Source organism: Meriones unguiculatus, chromosome 16 (genome assembly GCF_030254825.1).
Source record: "Meriones unguiculatus strain TT.TT164.6M chromosome 16, Bangor_MerUng_6.1, whole genome shotgun sequence".
Lineage (NCBI taxonomy): Eukaryota > Metazoa > Chordata > Mammalia > Rodentia > Muridae > Meriones > Meriones unguiculatus.
This window is the reverse complement of record NC_083363.1, coordinates 1250879-1269698: the sequence shown is the minus strand read 5'-3', so window position 1 is coordinate 1269698 and position 18820 is coordinate 1250879.

Here is an 18820-nt window from a genome sequence, read left to right as displayed (position 1 = left end):
ACAAATGAACAAACAAATGAGAAAGCTTTGACTTAAGATCACATTGGGAAAAATTGTCTCCCTTACCGGATTGGCACAGGAGCTTTCTGGTCCGCGCCCTGGCCTCCTCATGCCTGAGAACAGAATAAACAGGGCCCCTGACATCCGTAACTCCACGCTGTTCTAATGTGCTCAGAATAGGCCCCAGAAAAATTCTTCTTGGGCATCTCATGTCCACCTTGTGGATCCTACCATGACCTTCACATGCTCAGCTTTGCCAAGCAGCTGGGCAGCGTCAGAGACAAGCTGATCCATCCCTCCCTCACGTCGGACCAGGTGGCCAAGTCTGCGTCCGGGAGACCACGGTGAGGTGTGTGTCCGAGGAGCATTTTCTCAGCTTGGTCTGTCTGTGGTCTCCGAGGGTGCTGGGTTAAACATGGGAAGCTGTTTGCCATGATGGTGTCCCCCGCCAGGCACACCAAGGCGTGTGGATCCCTGGGGAGGCAGGGATCTTCTCCGCTTCGAGAAGGGATGGACACGTCCTGCGTGTGAAGGATGAACTTCCTTTAGATGCTGAGGTCAGCAATGGGAACTTTTCTCAACGCTCTTCCTAAAGTATGGTTAAGAAAAAGGAAAAGCGTGTGTCGGAGAGATGGCTCAGAGAGTGAAGGAGCTTGCCACCGAGTCTTAAGACCTGAGTTCAATCCCTGAGAACCGCATGATGGGAAGAAAAAGCAAAACTCCTGGAAGTAATCTTCTGACCGTCACTGAGGCTCTGTGTGTGTGCGCACACGTATGTGTGTGACATAAATAAAGCTGAGGTATAACAAAAGGAAGAAGAAAAAGCAGAGGGAGCTCTAGGAAGAAAGAAGAAAGAAAGAACGAAAGACAGAAAGACAGACAGCTTGGGCTGTGCTTGGCTGCAGAGACTGCCAAACACCTGTGAGGCTCTGGTACAGGAAAAGGGAAGCCAGGAGTATGGCAGAGAGCTGCAAACCTGTGATCCCACTAAGGACCTGAGGTGGGAAATCTGCCTGAGTTCAAGGTCATCCTGGCCTGTATGCTGAGTTCCGGACCAGCATGGGTTACACAACGAGTTGCTGTTTAAAAAAAAAAAGAAAGAAAGAAAGAAAAGAAAAAACAAACAAACAACAACAACAAGAAAAAACAGGAGGTACAGGTTAAGAGCACTGTCTGCTCTTCCAGAGGTCCTGAGTTCAAGTCCCAGCAACTGCCCAACCATCTATCATGAGATCTGGTGCCCTCTTCTGGCATGCAGGTGTACGTGCAGATTGTGCACTCATGTACAATAAATAAATAAATAAATAAATAAATAAACAAACCTTTAAAAAAATAGAGTCAGACAAGATGGCATACATCTATTATTCTAGCCCTTGGGAAGTAGAGGCAGGAGGATTGGGAATTCAAGGCCATCCTCAGCTATGTACCAAATCTGAGGCCAGCCTTCTCTGTCTATATAAGATCATGTCTTAAAACAAAAACAGCACCACCGGGCATGCTGGAGAGCACCTTACTCCAGCAGAGGGAGGCGGAGCAGGCAGATCTCAAGGCCCACCTGGCCTACAAAGTGAGTTCCAGGACAGCCAGGGCTACACAGAGAAACCAGCCTCAAAACTTAAAAACAAATCATCATAAGAAAGAAGCAAGTAAATGGATGAATCCCACTTCTTAGGCCAGAACCATCATGATCTAATCTCCCCAAAGGCTCTGCTTCCTGCTGATCTGGGGACCAAGCGCACGAGCCCATCAGGACAGGGCTGGTTCGACCTCAGCAGTGGACAGAAGTGTTTCCCCTCAACTGACAAATGTTTCTTGGGACCAGCATTCACAGTTTCGAGTTACAAGGCGACAGTCTGGCAACAGCTGTGGCTCACAGACCCAAGGTGTCTGCGAAAAGCTCCTGCCAAAAGGAGTGACGGGCTGAGCACCGAGCAGAGCCAGGTGGGCTCCTGGCCATCCAGCCATCCAGCACCCCGGCCATCCGCCCCCCCCCCCCCCACTGCTGCTCAAAGGACAGGGACAGGCAGGTCCTTGGCGCGGGTGCGTCTGTCCTTTGAGGGTAAGGAGCGCATTGGAGCCCCTGCTGGGCTGAGAGGGAGGAACTAGAAACCAAGCCGCCCCCAGGGGACTCGGTTCCCAGCTGCACAGCAAGGTGGGAGCTGTCGCTTCGCTCGCTTTCCTACTTGCTGTCTGTCTGAGAAGTGGCCCTGCAACCCTGAGCACACTAGGATCTCAGGGACCGCCTTCCGCCCACCCCAGCCTCTCGCCTGTGGTCTCCCTCAGAGATGGATCCTGTCCAGGTCCTGCTGACGGACAGCAACTCCTTCTCAGCAGCACCCCAAATTCTCTACATTCCAGGGAGGGACTTATCTCAGTCTCCAGATGCTTGGGAGGAGGGAGCAGCATTCCACACACGTCAGAGAGTGGACAGAAGAAGGTGCCCTACGGAAGGCCACTGCGAGGCTCCCCTGCCCCCAGGACCACAGGAGCCAGCCTTCTCCAGGCAGGGCTCAGCGGCCACCGTCCCTCACACCTCTTCCATCTCCTTTTTTCCCTCACAACATTCCTCCCTCTGCCAACACAGTAAGCCAGTTCAGGCTGAATTAAAGGCATAAAAGCAGGTTTATCTGGGGCAGCTCTGGGGCGGGTTCACTGGTCTCAGAGAATGGGGCCAGCGAAATCCCCATGCAGACAGGGAGACAGGGCAGGGGGGAGGGAGCATACATACATATACATACATACACATATATACACACACATACATATACATACATACACATACATACATACACATACAATATACATACAATATACATACATTATATATATATATTATACACATATATATTAGGAGCAGAAGACAAAGTTGAGGAGTTTAGGGAGAAAATTTTTTTCTTACATGTACCTTTGAAACTTTAGGCCCATGGTCTTCGTAGCTGGGGGGGGAGGGGAGGGACCCTGAGGGACCCCACCCTTTGGAATAGCCAATAGGCGGGTCTGTCAAGAGCCTGTCCTGCTCTAGCAGAGGACAAGAGACAGCTTCCTGACCGGCCGCTCCCCCACCCTACCCCCAAAGCTGCTCACTCCAGATCCAGGGGATCTGAGGCCCTCTTCAGGACTCTGAGGGTGCAAACCCATACACTCAGTCACATGTATATATAACTAAAAATAAAATAATTTAAAGCCGCCTTCAGGACTAGTGCTACGGTGAATGTCTGTATTCATCCCCAGCCCCTTGGGAAACTGAGGCAGAAGTTCAAAGTCAGGCTGCAGAACCTAGTGAGACCCTGTATCAGAAAAGACAGAGGGCAGCTAGAGCAATGCAGGGCCTGGGCGCAGAGCGGGCAGCGCTCTTCCTCAGAGTTCTGCCCCCTGGCACGGAGTCCTACTCAGACACCAGGGTGGCCCAGACCCTCATCACAGCTCTCGGGAAGTGGGGTCAGGAAAAGTCAAAGTGCAGGTGTCATCCTGCGCAGCTAGCTAGCCTGTGCTACATGAACTTGGTCCACAGCCACCACCAGCAGCAGCGGCAGCAGCTAAGTTTTCTGGCTGGAGAACACGGATTCGTGAGCGGCCAAGTGAGTGAAGCTAATTTATCTCCTCTTTTCTTCAGCCCTTGCTCTCCGCACTCCACACTTCCCAGCCAAGAGAAAGGACTTTGGACTCCCTTTGCCTAGGAGGCCGGAGCTGAGAGCCCCACACAGGCTGCTGTCTGGAGCCTGGAGCAAGTCTTGTGAGGGCCATGTGGTGGGAAGTATGCAGGGCTTTGGGGGCGGGCAGAGAGGAGAGTCCTGGGGCTGGGGAGCGAGAGGTCGTGAACTGTCCCTCGGTCCACAGCCCGGGCCAGCTCAAGGTCCAGCAAGAGCTCAGAGGAGGCCAGTGAGGGAACAGGACGGAGGGAATGCCCGGGCGCTGTACCCTGGCGTGGCCTCCTGGGCCCACAAATAGCCCCGTGCAGAGGCGTCCATGCCGCCAGGGCACCTTGGGGACTTGGCAGGAGGGACACCATGAGCTCGGAATGGATGGGCATGGGGAAGAAGTCCAGGCTGATGTGGGCCACACAGAGACTGAGGCTGGAGTAGAGAGGTGGCTGCCTGGCTCAATGGGACTCAGGAGCCTGGAGGCCGTCCCTGGGCCCTCCTCAGATGTGTGGACAAGGCCAGGAGGCAATGCCTGCTCTGTTCCAGCCCTTTTGCTCTGTGCTCTGCTTCACACAAGCTTGGCTGTCCTTTCAAGTTATTTCATTTTGGGATTAGGGTCTCACCATGAAGCCCAGGCGGGCCTGGGGCTCACAGCAGTCCCCTGCCTCAGCATCTGAGCTCTCGCTGGCTTTGTGCAACCCTGCCACAGAGGTGCCAGTTTGACAGCATGATTGGCATGTGAGAGTCTGTGAACCATTTCTTCTGCTCGTTATTCTGTGACTGCACTCTGCTTTACCAGTCCTAAGAAAGAGCCAAGCGTGCTGGAGCCGGTCTAGCTGACAGCTTGTGGGAGGCAGAGGCAGAGGGATCGCCTGGACTAGATAGTGAGAGCCTGTATCAAAAAAAAAAAAAAAAAAATTCAGGGAGGATGCCAAGCACCAGAACCCTAGCCCGGCCTCCCATTTCCCAGAAGGCCTCTCTGAAACAGGAACTCAAACAAGCCGCTGTGGTCTGCTTTCTGCTGAACGTGGTGGGATTGGAGGGGGGAGGGAGTGGGGGCGGGGGCTTAAACCTCCCTCGCCAGCTACAACCGAAAGTGTTAGGATTTAGAAAACACACAGCCACTGTGGTAATGTATTTAAAATGTGCCGCATACAACAGATGTGGTGCGAAAAGATTTATTGTACGGGGGTGGGGGAGAGACAGTGGGAGAATGCAGACGAGAAAGAAGGGGTGCGGGACACCCCACGAGAGAAAGTCAGAGAGAGCAGGGAAGGGGAGAAAAACTGAGGCAGAGAGAGTGGGCGGGGTGGCAGACAGGCTGTATCGCCATCACCTGGCCCAGTGGCGACACCAGATATTGTCAGGCCCCTACAGGCCCCTGAGGACAGCCCCGTTGAACTGCCTGCACACCAACGTAACAGGGAGGCCTTTAATCCCAGCACTTGGCAGGCAGGTGGGTCTCTGTGTGTTCGAGGCCAGCCTGGTCTACAGAGTGAGTTCCAGGACAGCCAGGGCTACACAGAGAAACCCTGTCTCAAAGCAAAACAAAACAAGAAACTACCCAGCACACTATGCAATGTTTAAGGGTTTTTTAACCTCCTTTCTTCCTCATTCACTTGCTTATTTTTATTTAATTTTTTTGTATTAAATTTTTTATTCGTGTGTCTGTGTGTGTCCGTGTGAACGAACCCCACGTGTGTGCATGTGTCCACGGAGACCACAGAGGGAGTTGGACACCCTGGAGATGGGGTTACAAGGAGCGTGTGCTAAGAATCAAGCTTGGGTCCAGGGAGAGCATCACGGGATCTTACTCTCCGGCGGGCGGCAGCTCCAGCCCCCACATGCTTAGTGCGCTTTCAGCTCCTGCAGAGGACCCGGGTTCAGGTCTCCGCACCCTCCTGTGGTTCCCACCCACCCGTAACCCCTGGTTCCGAGCACCCAGCACGCTCTCCCGGCTTCCCCGAGCACCAGGCGCACACATGCTCATGCACATAAAATCTTTAAAAAAGGAATGGGGAGCAGCGAGGGACACACATCCACGCAGGGAGCCTGGGTGTCCTCTGGACCAGGCCGCAGCCACCATGAGCTGTGGTTCCGTGTCTCTGTCTGCTGCTGAGACAGCCATCCAGGCTCTCCCCTCAGGACCATCAAGGAAGCTTCCCACCTCCCCGTCACCTCTTACAATCCGGCAGCACTGTGTTGAACGACGTGGGGCTTTTCTAGAAAAGCATGGCATCCGCTTAGCCTTTTCCAGGGGTTTTCTCAGCCGCGTAACCCCGACTGAACCCCCCCGGAGTCCCCCAGACGTGCTGGGTGGCTTCCAACGCCGTCCTTGCTCGTGTTTTGGCACAGTCTGCGGCGAGCCCTTCTTCCACAGAAGCTCGGCCCTCGGTCCTGCTCACCCCAAGCTGCCTCTCTGCCGCCCTCACTGCTCCGTGCGCCCCTCACGTCCTCTGATGGCCTGTGCCGGTCACCCTCCTGAGCCGCAGCGCCTGCTGTTCCACCGTGCTCTCTACGGCCCGGGGCAGGCGCAAGGAGAACTGGCCAGTGGCCCTGGGCCTCTTTTTTTTTTTGGGGGGGGGGAGACTGGGTTTCTCTGTGTGGCCCTGGCTGTTCTGGAACTCTATAGACCAGGCTGACCTTGAACTCGGAGATCCGCCTGCTTCTGCCTCCCAGGCACTCAAAGGCATGTGCCGCCTCCCGGCTGGCCCCGCAGCTCTGGACGATGGCCCCTTCGGGAGAGGCAGAATTCCTCCCGCGGCTCAGCTCCTGCACACCCCGCTGCCCCTGCTGGGCGTGATCCCGAGAAGACCCAGGTGGGAGCCGTTAGCACCCTGTTTCCGCCACACTGGCTGTTGCTATGTTACACAACCAGAGCCACGTGCAACCCTGACCAGTCTGTCCGAAGATCGCCGGTTGGATCCACCAGTTAGGAAAGGTGGATCCCGGCCTGTGTGCCGCGAGCACAGAAGGCCCTCCAGGTGCGCGGCGTGGACAGGGCGCCCCCGGGTGGCCGCCTCCCGAACTGCAGGCCCGCCCTCCGCGGCTCCGCACTCTGGGATCCGCCGCAGGACTCAGGGCCAAGTTTCTCTCCTGGCGCTCTCTGTCCTGACCTGACACCCAGTTCCGGGAAGAACCGGCTTCTGGAAAAGGCTTGCCCAGGCGGCCCGGGAGACAGTCTGGCTATGCGGGTTGTCTCGAGTAACTCTGAGAAGGCCGCGCGCAGGGCTCCGCCCGCCTGCCGGGCCCCGCCCTGCAAGGGGAGCTGGGGCCTAGGGATCCTGTTGGGGGCCTAGGGCTCCTGCTGGGGTCCCGGGCTCCTGCTGGGGTCCCGGGCTCAGCCAGGCGACGCCTCCTCCTCTGTGCAGTAGCTGCTCGCGGTTTTTGATTTTTGTTTGTTTTGTTCTTTTCGAAACGGGGTTTCTCTGTGTAGCCTTGGCTGTCCTGGGCAGCCTCGGACTCACAAAGATCCGCCTGCCCTTGCCTCTTCCCGGTGCTGGGATTAACGCTTTAGTCTCGGGGTCAGCCTCGGTTACAAAATACTAAGTGGGAAAACCCCAGAAACAAACAATTCAGGGTTCTAAAAGCTTCCTAGGCTGCACACCGGTATAACCGGTATAATCGGTCTATCATTAGCTGCTGCTAATTTGTTGTACCGAGTTAATCAGTTAAGCTAGGTGTGGTGATACATGCCTAATCCTAAAACTCGAGAGATAGTGGCAGAAGGATGAGGAGTTCAAGGCCAGCCTGGGCAACATGAAACCTTTTCTTTAAAAAGTGTGTTGGGGGGGGGGCTGAGGCCTGGAGAGACCTCAGAGAGGTCCTGAGCTGGGTTCCCAGCCCACACTGGGCAGCCCCTACGCCCACAGCACCCGCACTCACCACCCACACACCTAATTTAAAATGAGCTCTCCTAGGTTGGGACAGGCTCCCACTGGCCAGTTCCAGGCATCCCTGTGTCCACACAGAAGCTACAGCTTCCATCTTAAAGACAGGAAGAGAGACTTTAATCCGGAGCCTTTGTGGGTGCGCATGGCCCGGGAACACACTCACGTTCCCCAAATTCCACGTCCTCCTGGCCAGCCCTGCCACTAACCTACACTTCTCCAGCCCCCTGCCCCCCCCTCCGGCCTGCTCTTCCCCCAGCTGCTCTCCCTAGATAGCCCAGCGTTTGTCTACCCGCTTCCCTCTCCTCACAGGCCTGGCTCAGGGTGCCACGCCTACTCTGGGCGTTCCTGGATGTCCCTGCCTCTGCCTTCGTTCTCCCTTCTATCTGTAATAACCCCCTGACACACCTAGGAGCAGTCATGGTCTTCCTTTATTATTATTATTTTTCATTCACAAAGAAAGTCATAAATCAAGGCAAGTTCAAAACACATTGGAGGGCACAGCAGAGAGGCACATGGAGACGGGGAATTGGTGGGCACAGCAGAGAGGCACATGGAGACGGGGAAAGCTCTTTAAGATGCTGCCTGGATATAACCCATTTTAACAGTCCTGAATACCATCTATGTAAAGGCATTTTAAACTGAATGGCCAAATTTGGCCTATCATCTCTTGTAAATAAAGTTTTATTGAAACACACACACACACACAAAAAGATGCTGCCTGGTGACATTCTAAAACGATTTGTTTGTTTATTTATTGATTCAGTATACAGTGCTTCCCTGAACAGCGGAAGAGGGCACCGGATGGTTGTGAGCCACCACGCGGCTGCTGGGAGCCACCCTCTGAGCCATCTCCGTACCTGCTGCCATTCTTGGTTCTGGGACTGGTGGAAGGCGGTGTCCTGCTGGGTCAGCAGCTTCTGAGAGGTTTCTGTTATCATGAGGAGCTGGTTCAGATAAAGGCTGGAGCAAGGACTGGCTGTTCCAGAACAGAAAACCAGCCCAAATGGAGCACTGAGCCTCTGAACCACCAAATCTCAGTCTCCTCACAGGACCGAAATTCCACCTGGGCCTCCCCCCGCCTCTGCAGCCACAGAAACTCCATCCAGGAGCCTTTGCTCACAGCCAGGCACCGCTTCAGTTCAGGAATGTTTCTGCTTGGGGCCCCAGGCTGTGATCCCTGCGCCGTTAGGGCAGGCCCTCTGCTTGTGTCCAGTCCAGAGTGCTGAGCCTGTGCCTGACAGACACTTCCTCTGGGCCCACTCCTGTGCTGCGCCTGGAAGCCATCACTGAGGACAGCAACACCGGACAATTTGCTCACTGGGCCTTTAGAACCACCACCTCAGAAGCACCCTGGCTTCCGAGGGAGGAGAGTTCCCATCACACTCTCTCTCTCTCTCTCTCTCTCTCTCTCTCTCTCTCTCTCTCTCTCTCCATCCAGGGACTCCCAGGGACTGAGCATTGGGTTGGCACAACCCTCAGAGTCAGAGCTCCTCACTGAGGCCTCCCACCTGAGAAGGTGATTCAAATGTGGTCCGAGGCTGTTATAAAGTGCCTCCAGAGTGGGACTTAAAGCTTCAGTGACCGCAGAGACAGATGCCGTGCCCGCCGGCTGGGGAAGCAAGTCAGCAGCAAGAGAGTCAGTATTAAAGAAAATGTCAGCCGGGCAGTGGGGGCACAAGCCTTTGATTCCAGTACATAGAGAGAAGAGACAGGTGGATCTCTGTAAGTTCAAGGCCAGCCTGGTCTACAGAGTGAGTTCAAGGACAGCCAGGATTGCACAGAGAAACCCTGTCTCAAAAAACCAGAAGAAAAAGAAATAGAGAGGGAAGGCTTTAAACCCCTCTGTGGGGCCTGGTGCACACCTTTAATGCCGTGCTCAGGAGACAAAGGTAGGCGGGTCTCTGAGAATCTGAAGCCAGCTGGGTTATAGGAAGTCCCAGGATAGCCAAAGATACACGGTAAAACTGTCGAAAAAATAGAAAAATGGGGGGTGGGGTGCTAGAGAGATGGGCCAGCAGCTAAGAGCACTGCTCTTCCAGAGAACCTGGGTTCCACTCCCAGCACCCACACGGCAGCTAATGGCTGTTTAACACTCTGGTTCGGGGTGTTCTGGCTTCCTTCCAAAGGCAATGAATGCACAGGACACACAGGCTCACAATCAAGCAAAAACATCCATGTATACTAAATTAAAAAATATATATATATTATATTTATATTATATATATATTATATATATATATATTTAAAGCAGGCAAAAGACACCCAAGCTGAGGCTGGTAAATGGCTCAGTAAGTAAAGGAGCTTGCAGCAAAAGCCTCGCAATCCAAGTTCAAGTCCCAGCACCATACAAACCAGGCATGCGGATGCACGCCTGCCATCCCAGTACCAGGGAAGCAGAAACAGGAGGAGCAGAAGTTCAAGGTCATCTTAGGCTACTGAGTGAGTCCGGGTATGTGAGACCCCCGTCTCAAAATAAATAAATAATAAGCCAGGAGCTGGGCGCTGCCTCTCCCTAATTATCTTTCACCGCCTTCAGAAAAGACGATTACAGACAATTACTTTGCTTGGGCAGTGGCCTGGGGGAGCGCACGAATCCCAGCAGGGAAGTCAGCGCCTCTGGCTTCCCTTGCCTAGCCTCCAGCTCTGTCAATCAGCCCCAAGGGTTATCCCGGGTCAGGAGACTCCCGTTGCCACATAAAGCTCCTGGACACCTGCCCCTGGGGCCAGCAACCGCACAGGCAGGAGGCAGGGAAGACAGAGCAGCGGGAACGCAGAGATGAGCAGAGAACCTGGAAGCTGGTGGAGGCAGAAAGGAGCGACTAAGAAAGCAGAATGTGGAGGCCAGAGGCGGGTGCAGCAGAGAAAAGAGTGATCGGGAAGATGACTGTCACCTGGAAAAGAGAATTAGGGTATCATGTTCACTTCAAAACAAGTGACCGTAGGAATAAAAACAAACAGACAAACAAAAGAACAGGCAGAGAAACAATGGGACACCAGACCTTAATCCCAGAGCTAACAACATCAAAACCTGAAAGCACTTTCGTCAAGATCCCCTGATGACCCCAGGCTACAGGAGGAAACCAAGAACCAGCTCCCCAAGCTGTCCTCTGCCCTCGAGACACAGGGCTGCCCAGCTCCTTCCCCACTCCAGACACAAATCGATGGGGAAAGATTACTAGTTGTATGTGGGGTGACTCTGAGTCTTGTGTTGAAACAGTGTGTCGGGACGTGCAGGCGGCGGCCACTATGTGGCTGTGGGTCTCCACTTTCCAAGTGCTGGCCTGTCAGGCACCGGCGTCCACACCCAGCTGTGGAACTGTGAATCTTCTAGTCTCACTCTTCTATCAGTCTGATGTTAGAGAAGGGTTTCCCGTCCCAGAGTCGAGTAAGGAGTAAGTCACAGTTGTGGTGAAAGGGAACAGCAGGACCCTTATTCTACACGGGTGGCAGGATGTGAGGAAACCGAGCCCTCTCCCGGCCTCCGGGGTCACCGCGTGCAGCAGTGCATGGATATACAAGCCACGAGCACCCACAGGCAAGAAACGACATGAGAAAGTGAAGACAGGGAAAACTGAGGGCTACGGGGGAGGGAGGGAAGCCCCACACACCAGGATCTCATTTGCTCCTTCCTGCTGAGAGTCAAGATGAAGCCACACCCCCAGGAGCCGGGGTTATAAAGAGGACTTAGTGTGTTAGAGCCAACAAACGAGGGAATGGACAGATGGCCCAGAAATTAAGGGCACTGGCTGCTCCTCAGAGAGCCCTGGTTACGGCACCCAAACGGTGGCTCACAATGGCCTGTACTCCAGGTCCAGGGGCCCAGTGTCCTTTTCTGGCCACTGTGGGCACCAGCTCTACATGTAATACGCATGCATACATTCGGGCAAAACACTCATCACATGTTTTAAAATACGGTCTCACTATATAGCCTTGGCTGGCCTAGAACTCACTACAGAGACCAGCCTGGACTCAAACTCAGAGATCCATCCGCCTCTGCCCCACCCAGTGCTGGGATTAAAAGTGTTGCCACCAAACCCAGCATAATTAAAAAGTTTTAAATCCCAAACAAAAACAAATGAACGGTGCTCACTGGAGGTGAGAATGTTTATGACCTTGAAGGCGTGGTGTGAGTCTGTGTGCTCCTCTAATCCTCAGGAGCCACGCATCTTGGGTTTGGATTCAGGGTTTTTCACTGGTCTGGAAATAAGGGATGAGGCTCAACAGACCGCCACAGAAATCCTCGGATCCCTGTCTCTCTGGTGCTGGGATTACAGGTGGATACCAGCGCCCTCAGGTGTTTGTGTTTGGGGATCTGAACTACGACTTCTTTAGGCTAATCTCTTTCCAGCCAACCTCAATAGCTTCCTTCACCTGGCTGTGGACTGAGATGCCATCGCTGGCCATTTTGACTTTCCCATCACAGTTACCGACTTTAATCAAATTCTCTCTCCATCCAAACCTGTGCACAACAGGTTGTCCCTCTAAGCTCCTAAGAGCCCCTGAGGGGTTTCCAGCTCGCCTTTGAGGGGCCAAAAAACAAAATCAGAAAGCTTGGGAACAGTTCAGTGGTGGAGCCCAGGCCTCAGGTGTGTGAGGCCCAAAGCCTATTCTCCGCACAAGAATAAAGAAGGAAGGAGGGCGAAAGCAAAGGATGAAGGACAGACGGAGAAGGAGGGCAGGACCGGGCAGAGGTGCCTCCCTCCCGTGTTCTTGCTGAAGCCATGTCAGGTTTAGCTACAACTGGATCTCCTTGGTGGAGAATTCCGTGGAAAATTACCCAACTCTCTTCCAGGAACCCAAGGTCAGGAGGGCCTCGATAACTTATCTAGCTTCTGTTAAACTGCCAGCTTGTGCAAACCTCCTCCTCTGCCTACTCATCAGAGCTGCTGAATGAGATTCCAGGACCTGGTTTCTACCTTCAAAACCCTTGTGTTATGCACACACCTAGGTCACACCGAGGCCCCTGAAAACCTGGGTGTAGTCCCAGCGGCTGGAATAGACTCTCAGTCAGATGTAACTGCATCTGAGAGGCCATCTCAGGCAGGCTCCCCGTAACAGAAGGAGGATCTGAGAAAGGCAAGAACTCTTATTTCTCTAGACAGGGCCTTGTGTACGTCAGGCTGGTCTCAAACCTGCCATGTAGCCACGGACGGCCTTGAACTTCCTCTCCCCTGCCCCACGTCTGAGAGCAAAGTTATGGCCGTGTTACCAGACCCTCCGTTTGTGGTGCTGAGAGTCAGGGAGTGATGGAAGCCACACAGGGACCAGCTGAGCCTCAGCCCCACAGAGACACAAACAAAGCCCCCTTCTTGACAGCCCCCCCGACAGACGTGTCCATGCGTGGCCAGAAGCGGCCTGGCCGACCCTCAGGAGTCACTCCAGTCACCCTGAGACTGGCCAGCACTTCACGGAATCCAGTGCACTGCCCTCTTCATTCAGTCAAGGTTTAGCAGAGAGAAGGTCACAGCAAGGAAAGGCACTGGTTAGGACAGCGTAGGGACCCAGCCATGCCTGGGGCATTGGAGTGGAAGCTGAGGTCCTTAAGGCAATTTAGCAGCTATTAAAGAGCTCTTAATGGTTGTCCAGGTGGCTCAGGCAGGAAGGCTCTGGCCACCAAGCCTGATAATCTGAGTTCAGTCCTCGGAACCCTCATGGGCAAAGGTGAGAATTCACTGGGCCTTTTACCTGCACACACACACACACATGCAAAAAAAAACAACATGATGAAAAAAAAACAACAACAAACCTGATTTTAAAAATGTGGCCTTGGTATTATCAATAGGCCTTTTTTCCCTTACATAAGTGTTGGGGTTCGGGTGATTTGACTCCTGTATGACAGTGTGGGAGCCTTTCCTTAACTGAAGGACTGTCAGAGATGAGGGCTGCACAGAGAAACCATGTCTGGAAAACCTAAAACAAACAAACAAGAAAAGCTGCAGTGCTGCAGCTGTGGCTAGATGCGGAAGGTTGTGAAAACTGCCTGGCGTCGTGGGCCAAAGGGCAGAGCAGCCAGCCTCTAGCCCAAGGGTGTGGAGCTCTGGGTTCTGGCTTCTAAAGCCTGGAGGAATGGGCCACAAGTAAGCCTTAGGCACCCAAGGGCTGGAACTGCCGGTTCTGGAGTTTCCCTCCCTACCCACAATTCCTAGCCAAGTAGAGCCAAAGGGCTCCAGCCAGCCTACCGAGAACATTAACGGCAGTCAAATACAGGGAGTCTGCCCTCTTCCTCCCAGGGGCGTTTTATGCTTGGACGGTAGGGGTCTTCAAAATGAGCCTCAAAGAAGGGGTCTTCAAAATGAGCCTCAGAGAAGGGTTTATTTGCTTATTTATTTACTTACTTACTTATTTTTCGAGGCAGGGTTTCTCTGTGTATCCTTGCCTGTCCTGGACTCAATTTAAAGACCAGGCTGCTCTCCAACTCACAGACATTCGACTGCCTCTGCCTCCCCGGCTGCTGGGATTACAGGCGTGCTCCACCGCACCCGCCAGTGTTTCTTTATTATTTAATTTTAAAATTAAATAGTTAAAATAAAATTAAAGAGAATGTTTTAGGCGTTGGGGAGACCGCTCAGAGGTTAGGAGCACAGGCTGCTCTTCCAGAGGTCGCAAGCTCAGCTCCTAGCGCCCGGGTCTGAAGGCCCACAACCTCCTGTAACTGCAGCTCCAGGGGGTCGGATCGCCTGGAGCGTGGAGCACAGAGGCAGTGGTCCGAAATCGAGTCTCTCCATCCCCCGTGAGGTCTCTGGGGACTGACCTCAGCTCCTCCCGCTTGGAGGCCGCAACCGTGTCTTGTAGCAATGCTACAGTTGCTACAATGTTACAATTGCTCCAAGACATTGTAGCATTGTACAATGCTAAACAGGGTGGTCTGACCACTGAGCTTTAGCTCCAATAGGCCCACCCCCGCACCCCCGCACCCCCCCCCCCGCACCCCCTTTTGTTTTGAGACAGAGTTTCAACGTGTATCTAAGTTTGGCTGGCCTGGAATGTGCTCTGCAGGCCTCACGGTCCTCCTACCCAGCCCCGCCCCCACCTTTTTTCCAAGGGCTGGGAGCAGAAGCCTAGGCACCACCTCCGCTCCAGCCCTTTACCAGCACCTTTAAAATGTTGCTATTGTTTTTAACTGTGTGTACCTGTCGCTGTCCATACAGCGACACACATGGGGGCGGGCGGGGGTGAGGCATGGAATGCCCGGGAGCGGGGTTACAGGTGAGCGAGAGGCGCCAGAAACCAAAGCCTGTCCTTCGAAGGAGCGGCACATGCTCTCAGCCACTGAGTCAGGCTCCAGCCCTCGCTTCACTTTTCATTTGAGACAGGGTCTGCTAAACTGCCCAAACCGGACGCCAACTGGATGACCTCTAAGGCCAGGCAGGCACTCCTTGGCCTCAGCTTCCAAAATCCCAGGCCTGCACCATAACACCCACCAAGGAAAGGGGTTCAAACCCTCACCACCGTGCTGAGGGGCGGAAAACCACACTGACGGGCCGAGGCGCTGGAATGCGGTCCTTGGTCAGCATCTCTGGTCCTTTGTCTTTGGTTTCTGAGCAGCCATCTCGCGCCTCTCCTCCTTGACTCAGGTCTGCCCCCTGGCGGCCACAATAAATCAGAATGTACATTCGTGATTGGGGCCTCTGCAACAGTGTAACACTAATGTCTTCTTTCCAGAGTCGCCGCTTCCGATCAGCTCCCCACATCCCGGAGCTTTCAGCCCGTCCCTGTCGGATCCCTGGGGCAGCTTGGTCTTGGAGCGAACAAAACTGGTTACAATAAAATAAAAGAAGCAGCTGGGCCTGCAGCAGAGCTGGGAGAGTGCCTACCCACCAGGCCCGGAGCCCTAGCACCGGGCAAACCCAACCCAACAGGCACACCTGCAATCCCAGCATAGGGAGGCAGGGGGACCTAGGCTTCAAGATCCTCTAAGCCAGTGACTCCCAACCCGTTTCCACCCTTTCACAGCGCTGCCGCAGACGGTCAGAAAACGCAGGTATTTACACACAATGAATAACAGTGGCAACATTAGTTATGAAGTAGCAATGAAGATGACTTTATGGCTGGGGTCAGGACAACATGAGGAACCGTATTAAAGGGTGGCGGCACTAGGAGGGTTGAGAACCGCTTACCTAAGCTCTACCCTGGGCTAGAGGAGACCCTGACTTTAGAAAGAAAGAGGCCTGAGATGGCTGCGCATTTACCAGCACCTGCCGCCCTTGCCGAGCGCCAGCTCCGAGCCTCGGCTCACAACCGCCCAGAGCCCCAGGGCTCCTCCGGCCTCTCACGGACCCTTCCCGCACCGGCTTTCACCTGCGTGTTCCCACACAGAGACACCACCACTAAAAACAGCCGTTTTTAAGAAGGAACGAGAGAGGGGGCCTTCCTCAGACTCCAGGTTTGTTGTCTTCCGGAGAGGCTGAGCGGTCTTGAGCCCTCCAGCCTCCGGAAGGAATGGCAGGATCTGGCCAGGAAAGGGAGGACCGGTGTGAGGACCCCCCAGGACAGAGCGCCACGGCTGCTCTAAGCCACAGCTAACCACGCGGCACTGTGGAGAGGCTGCGGCAGGCGGGGAGAGCAGAGCTGCGGCTTCCCGGGGTCCACCCTCTGCAAGGCCCCGAGGACAAGCACGGTTCCTCCAAGGTTCACGGTGCGGACCCAGAGCACAGGAGGGGGCTCCCGACAGGGGTGGGGCGCCCCTCCCCGGCAGGCCGCACCGGAAAGCCTTTAACCTCAGGGATGAGGGCATCCATACCGGCTGCCCAGTTTTCCCTGGGCAGACACTGTAGTCCCCCCCGGCCGGGGGCAGTGAAAGCCTCCAGACACTCAGCCGAGGCTCCGAAGTTTTCCCAGCCCTCCCTGGCCAACGACAGGCTCGGCTGGGAGGAGCCTTCTGCCAGAGACCCAGGTCGGCAGCCTTAGCACGGCTGTGGCTTCCTTCAGAAGAGGTGCAGGATGGAGTTCTGAGTGGCACGGCAGCACGCCGGCGGTCCCGGCGCCGGGAGAGGAGGCAGGGGCCTGCGAACCAGGTTCAGGACTGCGGCCTGGGCCACACAGCGTCCAAGCCAAACCAGAGGCTGCCACCGGGGGGCGCTGGGAGCTCACCATGACAGCTCCCAGCAGCGCTGTTTCCCCGCTCTGTCCTCGGGTCCTCTGGATGGTCAGGACCTGGTGGTGTGGCGGACCGGGCTCCACCTTTCTCTGTGCTCTGCCGTCTTAGCTTGGATTTTTATTGTTGTTACCGAAAGCAGCCCGAGGAGGAAGGGGTTGGTTCCATCCTCACATCGCGGGGGAGGGAGAGTGAGTGGGGGAGGGGAGGGGAGAGGGACAGCCGAGACCTCGGAGGACTCGCTCACCCCGGCTTTCTCACACGTTGAGACCCCCTCCCTGGTGCCCCACCCGCTATGGGTTGGAGGCTCCAATAGGGACTCGCCCACGGGCCAGTCTGGTGGGGAGCATTTCCTCAGCTGAGGTCCCCTCCGCCAACGCCGTCCCTGTCTATGTCAGGTGTGACACAGACAGCTAGCCAGCGCGCGTTCCGAAACTCCCCAGTTCCACCCCTGTGGAGCGAATGGAGAAACGGGGAAGCAAGCCACAACCAGGAGGAACTGAGACAGATTCAGCGGCCCCGTGTGAGGGCCAAGTTCCTACCCCCGTCCTGTCCCGTTCCATTGGTTTTATTTTATTTTACTTTTGGGGATAAAGGTCTCATGCAGCCCAGGCTAGCCTCAAACTCACTACGTAGCCAAGGCTGACGCACTCCAGATTGCCTGCCTCTACTTCCCAGGCGCTGGGATTGCAGGTTTGGGCCCCCGGGGTCAGGCGTATCCTGTGGACACAGTCTACCCAGGTGTGGCTGGCTGTGTAGAGGAATCTTAAGTTGAGTGGATTCCCTCTCCCCCGGGCCTCCTGTGTTGGCTTTATGGGTTTCTCCTCTGTGGTCACCTGTGCTAAAGCTTCACACAGACAGGGCCAGCGAGCACCCTTCCCACCTCCCCACTCAGCCTTCCCAAGGGTGGTGAGCAGCAGTGCCTGAAACCTGCTCCAGGATGGAGCCAACCCGTGAGGGGCTGAGCAGGTCAGGCTGGCCATAGGCATGTGTGTGCTTGGGGGGGGGGGGGGGGCTGAGCAGGTCAGGCTGGCCATAGACATGTGTGTGCTTGGGGGGGGGCTGAGCAGGTCAGGCTGGCCATAGACATGTGTGTGCTTGGGGGGGGGCTGAGCAGGTCAGGCTGGCCATAGGCATGTGTGTGCGTGTGTGCTCGTGTACCTTGCTCGTGAGAAGACCCACCCACTGTGGGCCACACCAGCCCCGAGGCAGGAGATTCAGGCCCCTCTGCTCCTGGCGGCCCCTTCTCTCAAGCTCTGTGATCTCCTTGCTGTGGTGGACGGCAGCCTGCGGTGTGAGCTAAAATCAGCCTCCTCTCCACGTTGCTTTTGTTGGGTATTTTTATCGCGGCAGCGGGAGTGAAACCCGGGCTGCTGGCTGTGCCCTGAAACCACACTAGACTCCATGGAGTCCTCAGCCCAAACCTCAGAGAGTCGCTCTTGCTCCAGGCTGATTACTTCCCCTTGCGTGAGCCTGTGTGTGCGAACAAGCCCACACATGCTGTGGACCCCAGAGGCGGAGATCCAGGATCTCGTCACTCTCCACCTTTTTTTTTTTTTTTTAATTGATTTTCAGTGTGAGCGTGCATGTGTGTGTCGGCCAGAGGGGAGTCACTGGAGTGGGTTTTCTGCTTCGAACATGTAGGTCCCTGGGAAAGGCCATGAGGCCTGGCCTTTTCCTAATGAGCCTCCTTACTGGCCTCTCCAGCTTGTGTGCTTGGGGCAGCGTCTCCGTGTACAGAGCTTGCTGTTTTAGCTGGACTGTCTGCCCAGCGAGCTCCGGAGATCTGCCCATCTTCAGCCCCTGCTGGGGTCATGGGCACAGCTTTTACCTAGATGCTGGGAGCCTGAATTCACCCCGTGATGGTGAAATGGCATCCCCAGGGCCACCTCTCCATCCACTTCCTCCTCCTCAGATTCTAAGCACTCCTCTGCTGGCCTCCTTCCTCTCCTTCCTGCTCTTAAAAGCAAAGCTGGTTCTGTTTTGTTTGTTTTCTGCTTTCCCTCAGCATCTCAGAGAGATGCAGACACTGCAGGCTGCAGAGAGCTTGGAGTGCTGTGCCACCCCTCAGAGCTGCATCTGTCCCTCCTGGCAGAGCTGCAGGCAGGGAAGGGACCGCAGCCTCGAGGCCTGTCAGGCCCCACGGTGATAGCTAGAGCTGTTGTACCCCTCTTGGTCTTCCATACGCCTCA